This window comes from Lycorma delicatula, chromosome 11 (genome assembly GCF_047948215.1).
Source record: "Lycorma delicatula isolate Av1 chromosome 11, ASM4794821v1, whole genome shotgun sequence".
Taxonomy (NCBI): Eukaryota; Metazoa; Arthropoda; class Insecta; order Hemiptera; family Fulgoridae; genus Lycorma; species Lycorma delicatula.
In genome coordinates, this window is record NC_134465.1 from 66,167,722 (window position 1) to 66,187,591 (window position 19,870).

General features: G+C 30.9%; 1 long non-coding RNA gene across 1 annotated transcript; it reads right to left on the reverse strand.

Annotated features, from left to right (window-relative positions):
- Positions 1-346: 346 nt before the first annotated feature.
- Positions 347-7,883, reverse strand: LOC142332227 (uncharacterized). The gene is made up of 3 exons (XR_012758229.1): positions 7,736-7,883; positions 5,688-5,878; positions 347-617 (listed from the first exon to the last, which is right to left on the reverse strand). It is a non-coding gene; the product is annotated as an uncharacterized LOC142332227 (long non-coding RNA).
- Positions 7,884-19,870: the final 11,987 nt, after the last annotated feature.

Genomic DNA, 19,870 nt, shown 5'->3' on the forward strand with positions numbered 1-19,870 from the left:
ATAATATTCTTATAAAATCGCGGTAAGTGCCTAGTCCCAGTAGGGTCCCCTGATAGGAACTTTCCTTTAGGGAATTTTTTATGTCTATTTTTGTGTGTTTCTATTTCAGGTTCAACATAAATTTTACATTAAAATTACTTAGATAAGCAATGTAAATTAAGTTTTATGAAAATAGATTTAGATTTTGTATATGCTGTGTATTTTTTTTCAGGTACAATGTAGATATTATTTTATTATTAGTTAGTTAAGTCGTGTCCGCGATCCCAATGCCTAGTCCCAGTAGGGTCCCCTGATAGGAACTTTCCCGTAGGGAATTTTTTATATCTACTTTTGTGTATGTTTTTGTTTCAGGTTCAACGTAAATTTTACATTAAAATTACTTAGATAAGCAATGTAAATTAAGTTTTATGAAAATAGATTTAAATTTTGTATATGCTGTGTATTTTTTTCAGGTACAATGTAGATATTATTTTATTATTAGTTAGTTAAGTCGCGTCCGCGATCCCTATCCCTAATAGGGTCCTCCTCCCTAAGGGGGAGGTTTTTTAGTCGGTGAGAGCCCGACACTACCGTCTGTTGCGGGCGCAGATGGTGGCTGATACAGCTTTTTCCTCCTCCTACGGAAAAAAAAAAAAAAAAAAAAAAATTAACAGTTTATATTACGTGCATTACTAATCTTTTTGCCAAGTGATTTTGAGTTGTAGGTGCTTTACCAGGAGTACTTTTAAATTCATGGAAGCTGTAACAAAAAAAAAAATTGTTACTGATTTTCAAATGTAATATTGAAAGCAGAAAATGATTATGGAAGATAAAGAAAATTTTAGTTAAAGTGACTATCAACCGCAGTTTCAAATATGGATTGAATAAAAAGTAAGTACTGTAAATGTCTAAAACATAATTTTTTTTAAAATGCAGCAAAATAAAAAAAAAAACATCTAGAATTGGGCATGGTGATTTTAACAAATATTGTGTGCTGAATTCAAAACTTACAAAATTTTGTGTAATACATTGCATTTTTAGTTACATACGAATTATTTACCAATAAATGCGTAATCAGTGTCACACCAATATTTCAAAAAGTTATTATTTTTGTGTATTCATTTATAATTTGTGTAAATCAGCTAAGTTTTTGTTATTCAAATACAGATGAATTGAAATATATTCAATACAGTTTTTAAATGATTAAATCATTGGAACTAAATTTTTAAAATAAGTTGGCAATTGTTTTCTTGCTTGTGCGATGTTTTATCAGTTTCTCTAAATAAAAACCAACAACAGTCATCAATCATTCTAGCATCCCATCTTCCTTGGAAGTGATGCTGACAGAAACGGTCTCCCTGCTCATCACTGACAGCACAAATTTTCAGGATAAAGTCTAGATGAGACTGTAGGAAATGAATTTTTAATGACATCCTACATACTACATACTAAATATTTGTAGTTTTTAAACAGTTTATTAACCATAAACATAGTTTTCATCTTTTCTGTTACCTAAAAACACCAACTATGTCTCTGAAGGACTTCCTGTTATTTATCATGCATTAGCTTGTCGTTTCCTGTTGAACCGTTCAGTTACTGAGCATGATATAAAAATAACATGAGGCACCCAGATTTTATGTTGATCCCTGAGTGCGCAATCAAAATTAACAGGCAGTTTTCATCGATTCATAAATAAGTATTTCTTTGAGATTTATGCGTACATTTACCTTTAATGTAACAATAACTGTCTGGATGATTTGAGTATCCACAAACTTTTATAGAGTCCATGCAGCAAATAAAAATGAGAAAAAAATCTCTTCAGTATTATAAAGAATTATAGCAAATATAGCAAAACACTAACAACTGTGTGAACACAACACACAGTACAGACAATTGAAGCTAGACTGAATAAAATTTTAAGCTCTGTAATGGCAACAACAGATGTCTGTATGATATCATACATGTCTACTTTCATGATACAATGTATACATTCTTTATTTATTTTTTCTTTATTAAGCATGTGTGCATACTGTTTAAAAGTAAAAATACAGAAACTATTCTGAATTGTGATGAGTAGTTGATCAAAATGAATTTATTACCAAAAAAACATTACAAATTTATGATTTATGTAAAACCTTAACATAGTAACACAATTTCAATGGCATATTGGAGATCAGCACCCAAATTACAGTATGGAAAGTTGTGTAACATGTTAGATACAAATTTTGCATAGACAGTGTTATTTCAACATCTGACAATATGTTTAAATTGAAACAATGTTTTATTTAAATTTAATAAAATATTTAATTATTTAAAACAAATAATTTTAATTAACTATTTTACATCTGCAATGATATTACATTATAAGAATTAATTACATTTTTAGTAAGTAGAAGCAAAGTATATAATGCACTAACACCAATCAGCTATGCATAATCTAATTACATATTCATTCACTTCATTCGATTTAATGCTGGTAAACGAGTACTCGATGAAACACATGATGTTACTGTTCCCAACTGTGAGGTACATTTCGCGAATCATTTTCTGTGACCTAGCAGAAGTTGTAACTTCGGTTATTGAATTAAATAATCTGTCATAATCACAATGTAGTGATGAATATAAAGCCCAAAAGAGGTAAGAGGTACAATTGCTTTCTATTTTATTAAGAATAATGATTTTGCATATGCGACCAGTCCCAGTGGTGAATGGAGTGAAGGGGTTCCTTGTAGAGCTGAAAGATTTCCTGCGTTTTAGTGGGCTTGGCCTACTCTGTGTAGAAGATGACTGGCAATTGTTTCAGCCCTCACTTTCCTTACTAAGCCCGGCATGAAATGCTGTTTTCTTGAGAATGCCAATGCCATTTTGTGGGACATGCATCTCGTATCTTGTCGCATTAAATCTTTTGTTCATAGCAAATGACATATAAATATGATTATAATTATTTTATTGAATTATTTTTTTCTAAGTACAATTTCTTCCTAAGTAACTAGAAATAAAAAAAATTATCATAACAGCTGCGGTTCCTCTATCATGTTTTAAAATAAATATCTAAATATCAATCAGGTTTAAGGTAATTCTTGATTACAAATTATTTTTCAGCTGTTCTTCTGCAATGTTAGGACAAATTAATAAAAACTGCCAAGTTTTACTTTAGTAAAAATATAAAACTATCGTGAAAAGTCAATTCTCCAAAACGTACAGACAAATATGGAATGTACATGAATTTTGGTAAGAAAAAAAACAATGTCTAAATATTTTATTATTTAGATCACTATATCTTATAAACATATCTGCACTACACTTTTCCCTAAAAACGCTCCACTCTCTGGCATTTGTTGCACCACAACACCAACTTTTGTAGAAATGATTTTAGAAAACCACCACCCATTTCTGAACCCCTTGTTAGTTTCATTATACTGATTAACAGACAAATCTTTATCTTAATAAAGAGATGGTATTCAAGCAGTGTCTAAACAGGAGTAACAATAAAAATCTCCAACTTGAACAGACAACTAAAGCCTTTGAGTGGCATTTTGCATAACGTTATGCGTTTTCATTCAGAAGAATAATCGCCATTGAGAGCAGTCTGCATGATTTGATTTGTCCAAACTACTTCAATTCATAATAAGATTCTGATATCGCTGCAGTCTCAAGTTCCATGAATTCTGCTAGTAGACTCTTTTGTTCTCAAAATATTGTGACAATCATTTTTCAGTTCAATAATATCATTTGAATCTGTCATCATGACTACATCACTCATAATAACATGAGATTACAATCTACAGATTTGAGTAGTTTCACTGTTTGCTTGCTCACAAAAAATGAATTGCAAAACGCATCTCACAGTTGGAAACAGCAAATATCATCATGTCTTTCATCAATTGCTCCTTTACCAGCACTAAACAGAATGAAGAAGTGGTTGAACAAGTTATTACACAATAAATTCCTGATCTGTGAGTTCTGTGTTATACAAGTCATGCAAGATACAAGTGATACCATATAAAGTTGATTTCTTTACATTTATTAAGACACAATATAACCATTCAATGTGAATTAGAGTAAAAGGACCAATTTCAGGGCTGAATATCAGCTATAGTTTAGTTAGCTTCGTGCTCATATGCAATAATTTTGAGGCAAAGGCATCAGGAAAACAATTAAATATCCATTTTCCTCAGCAAGCCTAACTCGTGATGTTGAGTTTTTATTAAGACTGGCTCTGCATTTTTTTTTTGGGAATAGATATGTGTCATGTCAGGTTATCTGTTGAATTGTGACACCTTCAGAGACATAAATATTAATTATTATTATTATTATTATTGAGAATTAGACTTCTTGAGTCGATTGGAACCCCTTTTCCTCATATAGATTCCATGAATATCAATTACATCTTTGAACTTCGTCTTGTACTGAGGCAACTTTCTTAATGTCCCCTTTATTTGTCATAATTTAATAATAACTAAACTGGTAAGTTTTCTTTTTCAGCAATGTCAGGAGTACTGATATGGAGGACTTTTATCCGAGAATTTAATCAGAAATAGAATCCTAATTTTCATTAAATTAGATTGGAGAGGAAACTGTAAATCGGTGAGTTTTTAATTTAATTATTATAACATATAAAATGTGCAACACAATAAGTAAAAACCATTAGAAAATTAATGTAGAAAAGTGGTGACATCAACATACATTTAAGTGTCCAGTAGCTGTTAGAGAGGGAAGACAGTTGTAACAAAAGATTAGAAGGGCTTTAAGAAAAAAAAATTCCATAGGTTTTTAAGTTCAGAGAAAATACTTAAAAGGATTACGAAAACCTGGGATTAACTCATCACTTCTTGATTCTACAAATTTTTATTTATTTTATTATATTTGAAGGCTTAGCTCTATATCATAGTTTATAAATGTAATTAAATTACATTATATCAAAAATTATTTGTCTTGAAGATCATTACAATATTAGTGATGAAGCGATTAATTTGGATAACATCGAAAGTTCCAAGTTAACTTTTAGATTACTTCATATAAGAAATGCAGCATCATATCCTGGTGGGTTTCAATGTATCTACCAAAGAGAAAAACGATCTACTTAATTTTAAAGGGAAAATTTTTTACGTTTTTTGGGATAAGTGACATTTACACTTTTACTGTTGGGAAATTTTATTTATAATCACCGATATTCTTCAGCAGAATTTACAAAATTTGCTGTAATATTATAAGTTTCAAACGATATAAAAATCACTTATTTTAATAAGTGTTAAGAGAATCAAGCTCATCAAATGAAAACACCTTTAAATCATTAATTCACTTTCAGGCATGATTTTTATTTGTAACTTACCTGTAAATTATGGTAGAAAATAATCTACTTTGTTATCGCACTAAAAATTCTATACCTGCATTTGCATGTAGAATCTACCGTAACTTAGTTTAAAATTATATTTTAATAAATGATGTCATTTTGTCATTATAAAATTTTTAACAGTTAAGCCCAAAAATATAATTTTAATAGAACATATGAGATGAAGAGGTAATAATGATTTGAAAATTAACATAATCATCACAGTTTACTTATTAACTAAAAAACCAAACTTTTGGTATTTTGTAATATTGTTCAGGACAGGTACAGTGGTGAAAAGATTTGTTATCACACCATAATTTCTAAAAAAAATGAACCTTCCAGTTGTTGTTGATGTAACCTACCATTGACAACCTACCTGTCAGTTCCAATCTATTCTCGGCAGTCGTATAAAATACACTTTCATGATTTATTACACCTTCAAATCTAACATTTTTCTCTGAGATCATTCTGTTATTATGTAGCATTACTTTGTTCTTAGTAGTATATTACATTCTTAAATTTAAAAATATTTTATTTTTCATTTTACCTTCAAATAACTTTTGTGAACTAAAAGAAAACAAAAACACAAAAAAAAAAAATGGGGATATGCTGGTTGTAACTTTTAAAATATTGTTACCATAAATTTATATGTAAATTACAATACAATACTATTGCAAACAATAATTCCATTTTACAATTTAATTTAATCTTCACTGTAGTTATTCTCTCTTTTTAGAGCTTAATTTATTGTTAATTTATCAGAAAATGTAATAACTATACAAAATATTATCAAGTTACCTCAAAACTTACTGAGAAATAACTTTTAGAAAAACAAAAATGAGACAAATAATATAGATGGTAATATACATAGAACTTTTGATGGTAATAAATGAACTTTTATTCTGTTTTTCATATACTGAATCTATTCTTAAAGTATGTTCTGCATTACCTATCCAAATGCTACTTGATCAGAGTAAGATGTGTATATTACGTACTTAAAATATCATACTCAAATGCGTGATAACTAAAAGAAAGTGTATACTTATATTGCTATGTTTATTCTTGATAAATATCATTGTACAGTGTACTGACGGGGCAGCTTAACAGCAAGTGCACCATTACATTTATAAGGTAATCTAATTTTTATATTTCCATTAGCAGACATGTCTTAAAAGACGTAGCCATTTCCTGGTTTTTGGAAAATATTTTTAATTCTTTAAGACAAAAAAAAAATATTAAGAACAAGAAAAGATATTAAAAAAATATTAAAATTTTAAGAACAGACAATAAGAGAAATATTGGAAAACATTTATTTATACCGATAAAACAACTTAGAAGCTCGTGGTATCAGTATCTGAAAAGAAACTTGCTTTTCAAGTCGTACCTCACAAGTTGTACACAAGTAGTAGAAATTTTATCATTTAATGATAAATTAAGAATACAAGAATACACATGTAAATTTAGATCCTCGCTTCAAGATGTAGAGTGTGGAGCGCCTCAGGAAAAATTTTTTGCTTTGTTTATTGTTTATTAATGATCTGCCGAAAATTCTTGAGCCATTCATTACAACTCTTTTCACAGCTGTATCTCTATTTCTAAAGATAATTAATAAAAATGGATTGAATTTTTCACAATTGCAGCTTTAAAAAATTTTCACTGGATGGATTGTAACTTAAAATATGGATAAAACTGTCACATTGTGCTTCTTGGTTAAACATAACATTGCAGATTGTGTGGCCAGAATTCCCATTACATATATAGTAATTTTGTTGTCCACAAAGCAAAACCTTTGGGTTTTTTATTTGATAAATTCTTGTGGGATGATAAATATGATTTTGTTTACCAAAATGTAGTGAACAGTTTTACTCTGAAGCATCTTTATAAAACACTAAGCTTGTACTCATTATCAATTACTTTTATGCCTAAATATTTTCTCGTATAATGTGTAAAGTCAAATTTGTGGGCTTTTGAAAGACATAACACCTTTTAGAATAAAAAAAAATTGCTTTCAGATCATTATTGAGGCATACTTTATGAAAAAGGAAACTGTATAATCAGTTATCCATCAGCTTATTTTACAATTAAAATATTTGGTTTTACAGAAACAATATTGTTCTGTTGATGAATTAAAAAAAAATACAATTACATGATTTATCTGCGTCCACTTCTACATGTACAGATATTAGTATATGCTCAATATGATTTTCAGTAGCGATTTCTTTACTGTTAATATTTTGTAGTAATATTTTATAATTAATTTACCTTAACGTCATTTCATGTATTTGATTAAATAATTAATACGAACTTTAAACACATCTATTTCGTTTTTAAAATTTTATAATTTGTTCTTATCAGAATAAAACATTTATTTATTTATAAAGCAGCAAGTTAGGTTAAATAATTTGTTATAAAAATCAACCTTACCAACAGTTTATATTATATCCCTAGCGTTTTGGGTCATTTGACCATCATCAGGAGATAGATTTTTTTTGTAATTAAAACTTTAAAATTAAAAACATAAACAAAAAATTACAAAATATTATTAACAAAACCATTCGTCAATGTAACTAGATAATCAAGTTAGGCAACTTGATAATTATTAATTTAAATAGAAAATCATCTTCAAATTTTATATGTCCCTTTATTAATTTATTGTTGTAAAAATATACATAATTTTTTTTGAGATTGCTGGTTTTATAAAAATTGTTGGAAAATCTGATAAAATTATCATAAAGCCCGGATAAAATTATCCGGGCTGTAATTATGTTTATTTTATAAAATGTGTTTAGCATAATTGGATTTTTCGAAACAACCTTTCTTTATACTATTAATATGTTGTTTAGCTGTAATATAAAAAGAAGGGTTGGTCATAACAATATGTTGTTGACGGTAGTTTTCACGTTTTAAACTATACCAATCTTGTCTAAGATATTTATTTCATTATTTTAGTAGAATCGCTATTGTGTATAAAATTTATGTTTTATAAAGTAATAGAACTTTTAATATATCTTCATATATTTTTTTTTTTCTTTAAATTGAGATTATACCAACCGGGCTGGAAGTGATTAACGTCTTTGCAAAGCAGCTGATTTCGTAGTCGCGAGTTACATCTTTCAAATCGTAATAATATGATTTGTATACTCATTATTTCAGAAGTAATACCCTCGGTGATTCACGGAGACTACAGAAAAAAAATTACAAATTGAGATCACGTTATACAGATTATGTACATCGAAGTTTTTTCCGTGATTTTCATAACCTATTCTGCTTGTGAAATGAAAAAAATTAAAAATTTATTAAACAAGGCTAAAATGTTTCGTTGGTAAATAACGGTTAATGAAAGATTTCGCTCGGGTTTCAGCAATCCCGGTGAAAGAGGTCGTACTGAAAATTTATAGGACAATAATTAAGGGGCAGAATTAGTGATTTCTATGGGGTTTTTACCTTAAAAATAGAATAAAATAGCTACCAAAACAGTATCTGAAATAGGTTTTAAGAAATCTAGGATGAAAATCAATAATTTACAGTAAAAAACCCGTTATTATGTTTGATCTACAATAACGTTGTTAAACGGGTAATAAACATGTAAAACCTTTAAATAAAACGAATAGAAAATGTAATTCTGAACATAATGGTGCAAGATAAGTCAAATAAAACAAAGAAAGTTTAGAAAAATTAGAATTCAATTTAGAAACAATACAGTAAGTCGTACCTACCAGTTTATAACAAATATTCAAAACTAAGCCCACCAGTTTCAAAACCTCCCTGCTGTACTGCTTTTGTAGCTCTTTATAGTACTTCAGGGCTATCCTTAAGTTTCTCAGCAGCATCCATAATGTAAACAATTAATTCCTCACGAGAATGTATTTTTGTTTTATATATGATATTTCTCATCTGTCCCTAGATGCAAAAATCTAAAGGTGTTATTACAAATGTTCTTTGTGCCCAGAAATGTGGACCTCCATGACTGATCCATTTCTCAGTGAAATGATTGATACATTATCCTTTAGGTTTATTTATTTTATCATTTTTTTTTTAATGCAAGTGACTATTTATATATCTTTGCAGATTTCATCAAGACAAGAGGGAGTACAACACTTATAATTTAAGATCTGATCATATGATCAACGGGTTTAAGAATTAAGGAGCCAAATCTTTCAACAACATCCATTTAGTTATTTCATATGGCAGTCATAAACTACATAACTAAATTTTATGATGGCTGTATCATTATATTGATTGATATTACTGTGAAGTCAAGTAACAAACTTTTAAAAATTAAAAGCGTCAAGTACCATAAAACAATAAAAGTAAATGAATTACAGTCAAACTAAAAGAGAATGATTGAAGTTAAAGCAAAATTAAGTAGGAACAAGTTTACAAGTTATTACAAAAGTAGATTCTATAGAAAGCCAAACGAATAAATGTAAAAAATAGAAATAATAAAGTCAATAGAGTTAATATATTAGAAGGAACGTGGAAGACAAAAGATGCAGTGAATGGTATCAAGTTAAATACATTCAACAGAAACCGGCGAAGGAAGATCGATTGAAAGATACTGAGGTATAGGAATGACAATAATTAAAAGAAATGGATGTAACCAAAAATAAGGAAAATTTTAAAGAAAACAAAGCTGAAATGAAATAGTGAAAGTGCATACGATAGCGTTTAGGGTGGAAGAAACATAGCAAATGACTATACAGAGTGTAAAGTTATAGTGCTGGTAGAGAAAATGAACTGATTTTGAAAAATCAAAATTTGATTAAGCATAGAGAGTACAATTTCTTCCTAAGTAACTAGAAATATAAAAAAAATTATCATAACAGCTCCGGTTCCTCTATTGTTTTTTAAAATAAATATTTAAATATCAATCAGGTTTAAGGTAATTCTTGATTGCAAATCAATGTTCAGCTGTTCTTCATGATTTTCTGGCACCATGACTATGTCACTCATAATATTAGTATAAACATGAGATTATAATCTACAGATTTTAGTTTAACTGTAAGTTAAACTAAAATTTTGGAAATAGTTTTTTTGGAAATAGATATGTGTCATGTCAGGTTATCTGTTGAGTTATGACTCCTTCAGAGACATATAAATATTAATTATTATTATTACTATTGTTAATTAGACTTCTTGAGTCGATTGGAATCCCTTTTCCTCAAATAGATTTCAAGAATATCAATTACATCTTTGAGCATTCTCTTTGATAAAATTCTGGATTTATCTCTTAGACTGAGGCAATAACTTTCTAAATGTCCCATTAAGAGAGTGATATCTGTCTGCTTATGAAACTTATTTCCCAGGCAAATTATTATATTAAAAGCACAACATACTAGACATGGCTATCTTGATGAATTAATTTACACTTCTTATAACTTAATTCACCAAATTTCTTCATAACAAAAAGCATAAAGTTAAATTTTATAATTTTAAGGTGGATTGAATTTTGTGTTAACTAAATATAATTAAACAAAAAATTATACCAATACAACTTATAGACTGTTACTTATTTGTAATTTAATAATAACTAAATTGGTAAGTTTTTTTTTTCAGCAATGTCAGATGGAGGACTTTTATCCCAGACTTTAATCATACATAGAATTGTCATTTTCATCAAATTAGATTGGAGAGGAAACAGTAATCGGTGAGTTTTCAATTAATTTAAAAAAACATTAAAAATTTTATGTAGAAAAGCGGTAACATCAATGTACATTTAAGAATGTCCAGCAACTCTTACAGAGGGGAAGACATGTGTAAGGAAAGATTAGAAGGGCTCTAGCAAAAAGAAAAAAAAGTTTCATAATTTTTTAAGTTGAGAGAAAACATTTAAAAAAATTAGGAAAACTTGGGATTAACTCATCAATTCTTGATTCGATATTATAATATTTAAAGGCTTATGAATGTAATTAAATTCCATTGTATGAATAACAATTTGTCTTTATAATCAATACAATATTAGTATATTTTTTTTTGTCTTCAGTCATTTGACTGGTTTGATGCAGCTCTCCAAGATTCCTTATCTAGTTCTAGTCGTTTCATTTCAGTATACCCTCTACATCCTACATCCCTAACAATTTGTTTTACATATTCCAAACGTGGCCTGCCTACACAATTTTTTCCTTCTACCTGTCCTTCCAATATTAAAGCGACTATTCCAGGATGCCTTAGTATGTGGCCTATAAGTCTGTCTCTTCTTTTAACTATATTTTTCCAAATGCTTCTTTCTTCATCTATTTGCCACAATACCTCTTCATTTGTCACTTTATCCACCCATCTGATTTTTAACATTCTCCTATAGCACCGCATTTCAAAAGCTTCTTATCTTTTCTTCTCAGATACTCCGATCGTCCAAGTTTCACTTCCATATAAAGCGACACTCCAAACATACACTTTCAAAAATCTTTTCCTGACATTTAAATTAATTTTTGATGTAAACAAATTATATTTCTTACTGAAGGCTCGTTTTGCTTGTACTATTCGGCATTTTATATCGCTCTTGCTTCGTCCATCTTTAGTAATTCTACTTCCCAAATAAAATTCTTCTACCTCCATAATCTTTTCTCCTCCTATTTTCACATTCAGTGGTCCATCTTTGTTATTTCTACTACATTTCATTACTTTTGTTTTGCTCTTGTTTATTTTCATGCGATAGTTCTTGCGTAGGACTTCATCTATGCCGTTCATTGTTTCTTCTAAATCCTTTTTACTCTCTGCTAGAATTACTATATCATCAGCAAATCGTAGCATCTTTATCATTTCACCTTGTACTGTTACTCCGAATCTAAATTGTTCTTTAACATCATTAACTGCTAGTTCCATGTAAAGATTAAAAAGTAACTGAGATAGGGAACATCCTTGTCAGACTCCCTTTCTTATTACGGCTTCTTTCTTATGTTCTTCAATTGTTACTGTTGCTGTTTGGTTCCTGTACATGTTAGCAATTGTTCTTCTATCTCTGTATTTGAACCCTAATTTTTTTAAAATGCTGAACATTTTATTCCAGTCTACGTTATCGAATGCCTTTTCTAGGTCTATAAACACCAAGTATGTTGGTTTGTTTTTCTTTAATCTTCCTTCTACTATTAATCTGAGGCCTAAAATTGCTTCCCTTGTCCCTATACTTTTCCTGAAACCAAATTGGTCTTCTCCTAACACTTCTTCCACTCTCCTCTCAATTCTTCTGTATAGAATTCTAGTTAAGATTTTTGATGCATGACTAGTTAAACTAATTGTTCTGTATTCTTCACATTTATCTGCCCCTGCTTTCTTTGGTATCATGATTATAACACTCTTTTTGAAATCTGATGCAACTTCTCCTTTTTTGTAAATATTTCACACCAATTTAGCTTTTTTTTTTTCTGTTTAGCCTCCGGTAACTACCATTTAGATAATACTTCAGAGGATGTATGAGGATGATATGTATGAGTGAATGAAGTGTAGTCTTGTACATTGTCAGTTCGACCATACCTGAGATGTGTGGTTAATTGAAACCCAACCACCAAAGAACACCGATATCCACGATCTAGTATTCAAGTCCGTGTAAAAATAGCTGGCTTTACTAGGACTTGAATGCTGGAACTCTCGACTTCCAAATCAGCTGATTTGGGAAGATGCGTTCACCACTAGACCAACCCGGTGGGTTGTGTAATGTACCTATCGCTTCCTTACCTGCATTGCGCAGTAATTCTGCAGGTATTCCGTTTATTCCAGGAGTCCTTCTGCCAATCAAATATTTGAATGTTCTCTTATCTTCAGATCTTATTATTGTTTCTCCTGACATCATCTTCTCCCTATATAACACCACTTTCTAATTCATTTCCTCCTTATAACTCATCAATATATTCCGCCCACCTATCGACCTTTCCTTTCGTATTATAAATCAATGTACCATTTTTGTTTAACACATTATTAGATTTTAATTTATGTATTATAAAATTCTTCCTAACTTTCCTGTTTGCTCTGTTTATTTTTCCAATGATCATTTCTCTTTCCACTTCTGAACACTTTTCTTTCGCTAGTTTGCACTTCCTGTTTACAGTATTTCTTAATTGTGGATAGTTTGTTTTACTTTCTTCATCACTAGCATTCTCCTATTTTTTACGTTCATCCATCAGCTGCAATAGATCCTCTGAAATCCAAGGTTTTCTACTAGTTCTCTTTATTCCACCTAAGTTTGCAGAATATCCTTTTTAACATTCTCCCATTCTTTTTCTAAATATATTACTCACTTGTTTATAGATATTTTAAGTTTAATCCACTGTGGCTGTTATTGCAGCATCTATTGCGTGCCGCCCCTGTCGATGTGGTACGCTCACCAACTATGGATGGAGGGAATTGGGGAAACAAAATACCCATGGTTGACAAAAGCCAGCAAAGATGCACAATGGTTCTGAAGGCAGAAGAGGAAGACTTTCCCAACGTCGGAGGGAACGGACGAGGCTAGGGAGATAACCCGAATAAAATTCAGGGTAATTAAATAACTGTTAGTTGGAGAGAAAGCTTTCTGTCTATGAGAAGGGAAATCTTCTAAAATAACTTTAAGTCGGGGGTTTTGCGTAAGTTAACAACCCTAACCTATAAAAATAATCTTATTATGAAACCCAATGAAAAGTATCGGATTGATAGGAGTGTTGAAATAAACACTAGAAATGAACATTACAAAATATTTAAGGGTACAGGCATAAAACTGACTGTGTGGAGTGTGAGGATGACATAACAAACCAGGAATATGAAATTGTCAAGGAAATTACTAAGTTTCAAGTGGAGGTAGTCGTCTTAATAAGGTTAGGACAGGGCAGATTAGACAAGGAGTTTTACACTATTATACAGTGGCTCAGACACATGAGTAGGGAGAAATGGAGTCGGATTTAATATTGCACGTGGGCAGAGAGTTAATACCCTTGGCTGTAATTTAATAATGAAAGACTATAACAATGAGATTGAAAGAAAAGTTTAGAAATCTCTTTAATTTCAGAGCGTTCCAACAGATTGTCCCGATGAAGAGAAGAATAATTTCTATGAGAATAATAATTTGTCTATGCTGCACAGAGTTGCAGAAACAGACTACCAAACTACGATACCGTTGTGGTACCTGGTGACTTTAATGCAAAGATCGTAAAAGAAGACATCGTAAGAAAGGTAGCTGGCAAAGATACCCTTCTTGAGATAATAATCGACAATGGAAGGAGACTGATACAGTATCCAGTGGAAAATAACATGATTATTAAAAGTATCTTCTTCTCGCATAAAGCAATTCACAAGGGAACATGGATATCTCCGGGGATAAATGTTTTGAATCAGAATGATCATGTGATTGTATCAAGAAGACACGCATCATCCATTATTGATGTACGATCAATGTGTGGTCCGAATTGTGATTCTGACCATTTTATGGTGAGAATTTATATATATGAGAGAAAAATTATCACATGTGTTAATTGCAAGGGGAGAACAAAAGAGAAAATGGATATGGAAAACCTGAAGTGTAATGAAAATGTCAAAGTATTTGAGGAAAGTTAGGTGAGGGGACTACCTCCTCGGCTTTGTATGGTATCGGTTGATAAAATAATCGATAAGGGCCATGAAGAGATGTAGAATTGTATGATACAGTTGTTAAAGGATGAATTGGGAGAAAGGAAGGAGGAGGATAACAGCAAGTGGTTCGACGAACAATACAAAGCAAAAAAAGAAAGAAAGAAGAAAGAGCAGGTATGTTGTGCAAGGAAATGCTTGTAGAAAATGCTTACCTCAGCTAATGCTCAAAAACAGAATACAAAGTTATGATGGCCATGGAAAATTCCACGGCTTGTCAGGTTCGTGTTTCGATGTCAGGCCTTCGTATTAAATATGTTCAAGTTAAAAAGTACCTCAAGGTATTTCTTGACGAGAAATTACAGTTCAAAAAGCAACTTAACTACGTCACAAAGAAGGCCTGTCGTGCCTTCTTTGGTATTCAAGGAGTGGTCAATCCTGCCTGATTGGGGGTGTTAATTTTAAAACTATGAGTGTCCTGTATAAAGGCATGTGCGAGGCAATTATGCTATATGCGGTCTCTGTTACCGTACTATTTCACGGGAGACAATCTTGATTTCAGACGTGAAACCGATAGATTTAATTGCGTCAGAAAAGTAGCAGCGTTATGTTGCTAAGAAATCAGGTGAATTGACTTCAGAAAGAATCCGCGAGATAGAACGGCATGACAATGCTTTATGGCAGGCCAGATGTGATGAGGCAGTGGGTGGACTTATACGCATGATCTCTTCCCAGATGTTGCTAGTTTGTGGGACACCCTTGGGTTCACCCTAACAAGCATGTGATGTAATTTCTTTCTGGTCATGGCTCCTTCAGAGAGAGACGTCAGCTATTAGGCCTGGTGGATTCAGGTGTGTGTCCAGATTGTGTACAACTAGATGACACATAACATGTAATTTTCGAATGCGAATTTTACGCACGGAGACTATTTGTCAGCTTGACATTAGATCTCCCTTAGAATTGGAAAAACTGGGCCGAATGGGTAAGCGTTGTAAATCCATCGGGTACCTGGCAAGAGAACAGATTACTGAGGGAATTTTAGGGTTCCACCTGGTCTTTCCATGTTTTGGTTTTGTTGTTCTTGTTTTATAAGAATTGATGTATTTGTAGTAACTTATTTTTTTAATTTTATTTTTATTTCTTGTTTTGTGTTATGTTATGGGTTGCGTGTTAAACTCAACTTCAAGTAGGTAGTTCCGTTTTTTGTTTCAGTTCCTTCATGTAACTCAGTCTTGTTAAAGACTCAACATAGACGTGTTTTGTTTTAAAGATTTCATTTCCTAGTAATACACCGATGTGGTATTCGCATCGGTGGCATTCTGACTGAGGGAAGAACAAGGCCTTCTACCAGGGTTCTAAATATGACCTCTGAAGGTCATATTCAGAATATGGCGAGTCCTCTTGAAGTTTGCAAATAATTTGAACAGCATTTAATGATCTGCTTTTACTTTCCCATTCAGATAACCCAAGCCGACGGGAAGAAAATTAATATTCAAAAAAGGTTTAACTTATGTATTTTAAAAGAATTGTACACAGCCTTCAAAGAAAAACATAATTTAAAAATTGATTTTTCAAAATTTGCTGATTTAAGACCTAAATTTTGTGTTCTGGCTGGTGGATCAGATACTCACTCTGTGTGTGTGTGTGTCAGCCACCAAAATGTAAAACTCATGTTATCTGCTCTAAAATTGAAATTTGATTATAAAATTCTCCTCTCAACCATGGTATGTGATAGAGAAAATCAAACATGCATGCTGTCACAATGTGAAAAATGTCCAGGCACTAATGAACTGCTCAGATTACTGCAAGAGAGCTGGAATGATTTTAATACAGAAATTATCTTCAAACAGTGGGTTTCTGTTGACTGCTGTTAACTAACTACTTAAATTCTTCATTTCAAGAGTACATATATAAATTTACTGAAAATTAAAATAATCTAAAAAGGCATCATTTTGTTGCAAAGAAACAAGCTCATTTCCTCATCATTAAAAAGGAAAAAGAGGGTGAGAATATATTGTAATGGAAGACTTCTCAAAATTTTCCTGTTGTGATACAGGATGAAGTGCATACCACCGGTCAAAAACTTATGCTACAGTACACACATTTCTCAAATATTTTTAAAAAGAAGGAAAATTACTAAGCCAAAGCTATTGTGTGAATAGGAGTTCTTGAAGCACAATACTACATCGTTCTTCTGCTTCTAAAATATTTATAACTTGCTTAATCACAACAGTCCCAGAAACAAGAGCCTTTCAAAGTTATATTCCACAAGTCAGAAATGTATTCTGTAAGTCTGGGCTACCTCTGAATCAGAAACATTTACATTAGTATCGGTACAAGGACATTAGTGTTTCTGATTCCTTTATTGGTTATCTGCTACATATAAGATGCAAGTAGTGATTATGTGAAGTCATTGAAGTCAAAATACATGAAAATGAAGAGGAATATCAAATACACTTTTTCCATCAGCAGGGTTCTGGTACTTCATTTAAGAAATTTTTTTTGGCTGGGCATGCAAAACCAGGGTGAGTGAGAATGCAGTACAACAAGGAAAAGGAATTTTGCTTGCTTAAATTTATATAGGAAAGTACTAATGAGTCTCAAAAACATTATTATAAAAATTTAACAAAAGTTTGAAAAATTCTCTGGGCACAGTTTTATAAAATTCCACATGTACGCTTCATTACACTTAGCTTTATTCGCTATCTTTGACAGCTCTATATTACTGATGAATTCAGAAATTCATCTACTTGAAATGGTATACATAAGATATATGGATTGCACAGTGATCAGCTGACAGCAAGCTGCATAAAAATTGGACCCATGTTTCTACCTTAATATCCACTGCACATATAAAATACTTTTTGGAGGTATTTACTGAATTCCGGAAATTTTCCTTTTGTTATGAAATTACACCCTTAAACCGATAAAGACTATTTTATTTTTTTTTATATAAACTAACATAATGTTGTTTTTTTTTCCAAATATCGAAGTCTCATCACTGTGAAACTGCAGCACCCCCTATTTCCACTTTATATTATCGATAACATTTAATATACTGAGTCCTTTTTTCTTTAATTCTTTCTTTACACTTGTACATTATATAATTGTAATTATAATTTTTAGCTTAATGTCAGTAGCCATCCGCCAGTTTATGAAAAAGATACAACAATCTTTGTATGGAACTGTGCGCTTCACAGTTCTAGCAGTGTGATGTTTGGCTGTTGTACGCATGCGAACATAGGAAGCTGGACACAAGGCTGCGAGGGAGAGAGAACATTGTCGCTTCTGCAGTGCTGACCCTGGCATGCTGATGGAAGATAGTTTTTTTTTTACTCTGCATTTGTATGGAACGTTCCTTGTTCATTCCCTTTTCTAGTTTAGTTGTTTAGTGGTCTTTCCATAGTAATCAAAAGATGACAGAAAGCAAGGGCTCTTTGATTGCCAAATCTGCCCAAGAACATGCTGAAAGTGTGAAAGAGAAGGTAATTAGTCAAAACTAATTATGTATTTGTTTCTGTGTACATAGAAATTGGTCTGTAGTGTTTTTAAGCTGACATTTTATTAGGTTATTATCTAATAATAATTAAAATATTATCTGTATTGATATTTTTTATATATTCCATATTATTTATTTTATTAAACCATATTCTTGAATGTAATAAAATATAAAATTAGATTATTATCCTTCTTCCAGGTATTATATTTGATTCTTTTTTTTGGTTCTTTTATTTTACATAAAACTTTAACCATGGACTTGAAAAGGCCCAAAAAAAATTTTCTGGAGTAGCACCCCCACTAATATTAGCTATGAACTGCCACTGTTTAAACCAATGGAATTTAAAGTCATTTCAGCCACCTTTTGTCACCTGTCAATATCAAATACATGATTGTGCTCACTACCCAGATTAGACAATTTATATGTATAAATCAATGAATCAACATTAACAGTTTTAGATATCTTCTTTGTAATTGACTTTTTCTTCTATTTTGATCAAAATGCTTAAATTCTAAACTACTCTCTTTATTTAAACCATGTTTGAATTATGTTTTTAATTTTGAAATAGGTGTAGGATTATAATATGGAATATTTGAAGGAAAAAACTTGTCTGAAGAAAACTTGTTTGCAAATAATATCTGAGAACCTTGTATTAGGTCCATTCTTAATACACCCGGTTTCATTTTAATTTAAGCTCTTTTCTGTTTCATGCAAGAAAATCTGTCTCAATAAGTTACTATCAGTTTGTTTTGAGTCACTGTTTAATGTGATTATAACAAGAAATATTTGTTTCTGTTTTACAATGTCTGACATGGCAATAATTACATTGTCATAAATTACTGGTATAGAAAGGACAGTTAATTTAAAATATCCTTTTGGTGGTGGCATTGCTCCTGTATTGTTATAAACTAGTTTATTAATATTATTTCTACAGTACCTAAAAAACACTTTGATAAAATAGTTGAAGTAATGTTAACTTTTTTACATTATTTACTTATTTCACAATTAAAGTTAATGAAATGTAACTCTGTATATAGCAATTTCTCTTTGGTGATAATAATATTAACAAAGGTAAATTAAATATGAATAAATTAAAATTATATAATAATATGAATTGTTGTGAACCCATTTCCAATATTGAATAATGTCTGAATCTCCAATAATTCCTTTCTCTGGTATTAATCATAAATTCAAGTACTGAATTGTAGAACCTTCAATATCCGTGGTCAGAGGACTAAAAATATGTTCAAATAAAACCCACCTTGCTGCCTCACCTTGGTTTGGTGTATTTATTCTGTCTACTAATAAGTTATAATGATAACTATATGTTTGACATTTTAATTTAATTTGTATTACATTGTTGAAGAATGTATGTAATATACTGTGTGCACTGTATGAAGTGTAAATTTGGACTAAACAGTATCAACTTATATACTTTACATGAATAAGAAGAAGGTAGTTTAGTTTCCTTATTTATAAAATAATGAAGAAATTATACATGAGTCTGAACACCTTGTTATTGCGAC